Raw genomic sequence first — 6,000 nt, 5'->3', positions numbered from 1 at the left:
CTCCAGACACATAAGCAATAAACACATTGTTGCATGCCACTGAGATTTTGTGGTATTTGTTAGGCAGCATTATTGTAGCAAAAGCTAACAGACGCAAAACCAACGAAGTAAGTATTATTATTATTATTCCCATTTTACAGAGAAGGAAACTGAGGCTCAGAGAAGTCACCCAGCTGGTAGCTGGTAGAGCCAGGATTTGAACCCAGGTCTGCCCGAATCCACAGGAATTGCTTTTAGTTATCACACTATATATATATGGCTTCCACAAATGCACTCCTACATGTAACCTTAAGTGGAGCTCAAGCAGTGTGTGTGTGTAAGTCTTTCTCCACAGTTGCTCACTAATAGAAGAGATTTAAAATTTGGAAGCAGTATTTCTGACTAACTTAAATAGCTGAGCTGCATTTAACACTTTTAAAAAGCTGACTGAACACAGTCTATGTAGTTTAAACCAGCAGTTTTGTGCATGGGGGGCTCAGGTGTTTTTCTCCCTCTCTCTTAGGTAGTCCACAGGCATTTAATCTCTCTCAGTGCCTTCAGTGCTGACATGTATCCCAATATTAATTTGTGTGCCTCAAAGATTTATCCTAAAAATGCTGATGACACCAATAGAAGATGTAAAATGTGACCTTCACTTACAGAATGATTGGCAATGACTATAATTCCTTACGAGATTTCCCATAATCAACAAGCTGGTGTGTGCAGCTAGAGTACATAATCAGTTCTTCTATATCAAAAATCTCTTTGCAGTTGGGGCAAGGAAACAAAATATCATACTTAATGGTCAAGAGAATCAGTTATTAGATGTAGAGTAGTCAACTTTCAATAGTCCATATTAAGGATGTGCAGGAATGATAAATGGATAAATGAGAAATCTACCCAAACTTTAGCTTTCTAAGCAGAAATCCTGGAGATTCGAGAGGTCAAATAGCAGAGGACTTGCTGGTGGTTTGGGGCCAGGTGCTGTGAACTCAAATTTTCTCCTCCAGAGGAAGTATGGCAGATGGACAAGTAGTGAGAAGGGAATCTGGAGATGTGGCCTCTAGTCCAGGTCCCGTGTCAGACTAACACGTGTACCGGATATCTTTCTATGCCCCCCAGATCACTCTCTACCCTTGCCCACCCTACTCAATGCCAAAAGACTCACCTGTATAAACTTGCATAGGCTCCCTTGCCTCTTGCTTCCAGTTGGGTTTGCTGTACAGGAAGCCCCAGCAGGAAGGAGACGGAAATGGAGGTATTTATTCCCAGGACTTTCTACCGATGGTTTCACAAAGGGTTGGCTGTGTCTCCACCAAAAGTCTCAGCTCCTTTTAGGCAGCCCCTTCCACATTCCTCTCCCCATCTCCGAGTTCTGCCAGTTGCTTCTTTCCTTCATCCCTTCAGACCTAGAAGTAATACCAACCTTGCTGCTTATAACTCTAGAATTCAGTACCTTCCCTTATGATTTTCTCCCACACTACGAAGAAATCTTTGTAAGCAGTCTGTTTTTAGACCCTCCTTGAGTTATCCTACTTTCAGTGTGCTGGCACTGATCCATGATCCACTTTGTGAGTCTCGGAAAGTCCCCTCACCATGTGTTGGGTTCCTGATCTACAGGATGGAGAAAACCTCCCCTTTTGTGGAGGATGGGCAGTTTTTTTGCAAGATCCTGATACCAACATCCTTGAAAGAATGTAAAGGTATTATTATGTCAAGTTAAGCTAATATTTTAAAGCTTTATTGGGGTTGCAGAACAAAAAGGAATCAAATGATAGATTTATGAGGAGAAGGGATGGAAGTGTGTGGAATACAAAAAAAAAAAAAAAAAAACCGTTGCCATAGAGTTGATACTGACTCATAGTGACCTATAGGACAGAGTAGAATAGTCCCATAGGGTTTCCAAGGAGCAGCTGGTGGATTCGTACCACCGACATTTTTTGGTTAGCAGCCGGGCTCTTAACCGCTGCGCCACCAGGAGGGAAACAAGGGAAGGATGAGGAAATGGAGAAAATAGATTTTCTCTGAACTACCAGGTCTGTAGGTTCAGCTTTTAGAGTGAATCAGATGTCCTACCTACCCTCCTGTTTATTGCTTCATTTTATCACTTGGGAAAGTCTTTGATTTGCTGAAAATCCAAGTGTGTTAAATTTAATTTCTGACATAAAAGACAAATATGCTTAATGCAGAAAAATCTGGATGAAAAGTGAAAACTTCATTCAGATGGACATGTGCTGGCAGTAGGCCAGAAACTTCTTCCTGGCACATCCACCTGACCTAGAGATCTGTTCCACGTCCCTAAAATTGCAGTCAACTGATTGTCCTTCTTATGATGTTAATTGATGGCTAAGAGGTGAGTTTTTAATACCATTCACATATTCGTTCAGGCTTATTTATCGAGCACCCAGCATGTGCCAGGAACTCTCCTAGGCAGTGATGACATTCTCTTAGAGCTTATAGTCTAGTGCCATGGGCCATGGGATACATGCAATTTTAAAAGAAAATCTTAAAGAAGAAAAACAAGCACTAATATTGAATGATATTATCCCTCACTTACATATACAAACATGAGACTATTGAGTACTCAAAAACAGAATTTCAGATCACTAAATCCAACCCTGAACCTTCATGCCCCCACCCCACCTCACTCCCCACACACAGAAATTAGAAATGAGGAAATAGACTGTGTGACCTCGAACAAATCACACAACCTCTCTGTTCCTTAATAAATGGCAGAACCAGTACTAGAATGCAGGCCTCCTGAGTCTTGCCATGCTTCATCCCTGAGAGTCTGTTTCTGTTGGTGTTTCTTGCTGTTGCTACCTTTGTGGCAGCTGGGAGATGGTCTTAGAAGGGCATCTCTCTTCGGGGCCCTCACACCTGTTGGCAAACTTCCACTCCTCCTTCAAGGCTCAGCTGAAACACCTCTTCACCCAGGGAGGCTTCTAGCAAATTCCAGACCAGACTGCCCCCTGCGTCGTGCGCACCTGCAGTGACCTGCCCTCCCCCGCTACCATAGTTCATCACATTCATAATTGCTAGTTCCCAGTTTGTCTTCACGCTCCAGACAGTGAGGTCTGTGCAGCCCAGAACCTGTCCCTCCTTATGCCCCGCACATGGCTGGCATTCTAAAAAGATGTGTGAATAAAGGCGACTGTTACTTTATTTTTAAAACAAATCAATGAGAAACTAGGTTGTGTTCACAGAATTTTCACATTACAGAAAACCCTTAATAATGCAGCTATTCTACATCTTAATTTTTTAAAGTAATAATGATCAATTTGATTTTTTTTTTTTAATAAAAGGCTGCCCTCTCTCTCTTACTAGGTGAGGAAATATGTCCCCCTTCCCACCCGTTTTTCCCATTCCCATAGAGTAGTTCTATCTAAGATCACTCCTTTCTCTTGTGCCAATGGTGATTGACACAAAACAGACACTTTCCTTCTCTTCATCCAGAACAAGCGCAGAAATCTGTCTCCAAGATTGGGAAAGCAATTTCCTCCTAGCGTCCAAACGAAATGGGAGGAGAATTGGGGATTCAAAGGAAGGAAACCTTTTCCCTCCAAGCCTCAGGACTGCACAGAGCTCTGGGTGGAGGAAAGAATACAGAGAACACAGATGGGATGCTGGCAGCGGGGTGAATTAATGTGATTGCATCCCGGTAATGTTTCAAGTAAGATACTCATGTAATTCATGCAAATGCAGAAATAATTGAGGTCCATGTTTCTAGGATAAAGTCATGGCATTTTGCTTTTACCTGAACTACCGCAAAAAGGGTCATTTTTATTATTCCATACTAAATTATTCATAACCACACTCTTGTGGATTTTAGAGCCGGGAAAGGTCAGCCTTCTTTGATTCTGCAGTTGTTTTCTTCTGAAGTCAGGGAGCGGCCCATGAATATGCACACACACATCCAGGCGCTTCCCTCACTATTCATTAACAGTGTGCTCACTGTATATTTCAAAGTCAAACAAATAATACCTGTCACGAACATGAATTTTTAATATCGCCTATATTTCATTTTAAATGAAATGTCAAAATGATGGAAAATATTTCCACGGAAGTTTGGAAAGGGCAGCAGCTAACCAAAGCCGCGCCGTGAAGCTCCGCAGCGAAGCAGAAATACCGTTGAAGCTCTGCTCCTGCTTCAGTCGGATCGTTCGGGGGATTTTACTGCCTTTGTCGCTCCTGTGGTAGCTGGGAAAAGTCGACGTGAAATCTGTTTGCTAAGTCAATATGCTTTTCGGGGCTGATGGGACCCGCTGTCCTCTTGCATCTGAAAATGGATGCTGTTTGTTTACAGCCCGTTTCAATCCCCTGCTTTTTGATGCGAACTGCATTTTATCTGTGTGTGATGCTCCCCTTAGCATATATGCCCTTCGTTTCTCTCTCGTCTTTAAATCCTATTCGCTGTGACTTCCCTTTTCCCTCCAACCTTCAGTCAGAGTTTTTTCATTTCAAGCTCCTAGCTACTGTCCTAGAAATAGCCTCTTTCCTTCCCTAGAAGTTGTCCCTTGGAGATGGGGACAGGTCAAGTTCAGGTCGTAGCTGAGATGGGGTCAGGAGGCCAAGATCAAGAAGAAGGTCCACGCAGAGTCTCCCAACCTCCTGACCCATTGCTACTGAGTCCCTTCTGACTCATAGCGACCCTATAGGACAGAGTAGGACTGCCCCATAGGGTTTCCAAGAACGGGCTGGTGGATTCAAACTGCTGACCTTTTGGTTAGCAGCCAAGCTCTTAACCACTGTGCTACCAGGGCTCCTCTCCCAGTCTCAGCACTATTAATATATAGGATCAGATATTTCCTTGTTGTGGGGGTTGTCTTGTGCACTGCAGGATATTCAGCAGCATCCTTAGCCTCTACATACTAAATGCCGGTAGCAGCCCCATCCCCCAGTTGTGACAGCAAAAACTGTCTCTAAATTTTGCCAAACGTAACAAGGGGAGGACAAAGGAAAAAATCGCCCCAGTTGAAAATCACTGATCTACAAGTACAACCAGAAATGATTGTCTTCCTGGGAGTATTTTCTCCTCTGGGCACTGAAGATAGCAGAAGCCCCAAGGGCTCCTGAAAATTGCACTAGAACTTAAATACGCAGTCTCTCTGATGTCCTGAGGTTTTTTGTCCTCCACCAAGTGGAGATTCTCTGATTTGGCTAGGTGGTTGTGACTTGAGACTATTGTGTGGCCATCTACCACATTCACCCTTTGGCCGAAAGAAGTTTTCTCGTCTCCAACCTAATTTACTCCATCACATTAGACATTATTATTGTTAATGTATTTGTGTGTCCCTACCTTTCCACCCTTTTCCCTGGGTGGTGAAAACAGTTAACATGCTCAGCTGTTGATCAAAATGTTCTGGGTTCAAGTCCACCAAGGGACACCTTGGAAGAAAGGTCTGGCTATCTACTTCTGAAACATTAGTCATTGAAAACACTATGGAGCACAGTTCTACTCTCACACACATAGGGTCAGAATCAATTCAATGGCAACTAGTTTTGGTTTTTGGTTGTCTTTCCACTGCCACTACCCTCTAAAGAAGACTCTGGCTTTCCCAACATGAGACTCTTCTGCCTGAAGAGTCTCATTCTTGAGTGGTGGGGAAGTGGTAGGGTGAAGTCAGGGAAGTGTAGGGTGGGCTCAGGGAAGGGCTAGGAAAGTGGGGGTGAATATTTGTGTCCTCTTAATAGTGTTCAAGAAATATAAGCCACAGACTTCAGTTATTCTCTTAGTTGTGTAGACCATTCTCTTTTTACCCTGATGCTGCTCTGGGACTGAGCCACATGGGTTATGGGTTTTATAATTATCACACTTCCATGTGGATGGAATTCAGTTTATGCAGAGAATCTTCGGAAAATTGTATCTCAGGTGGGTTAGATAAAAGAGGCTATGATCCTCATTTTTCCAATGAGGAAACTGAGGCTCAGAGAAGTCAAGGAACACACTTTAGGTAGGTGATCATGTTTCCCATTTCCAAATCTGCTCTTTCCACTTTAACATACTGCCTTGGAACCAAT

Source organism: Trichechus manatus, unplaced genomic scaffold, assembly GCF_000243295.1.
Source record: "Trichechus manatus latirostris isolate Lorelei unplaced genomic scaffold, TriManLat1.0 scaffold00161, whole genome shotgun sequence".
NCBI lineage: Eukaryota > Metazoa > Chordata > Mammalia > Sirenia > Trichechidae > Trichechus > Trichechus manatus.
The sequence above is the reverse complement of the archived record's forward strand: the minus strand, read 5'-3'. Positions refer to the sequence as shown.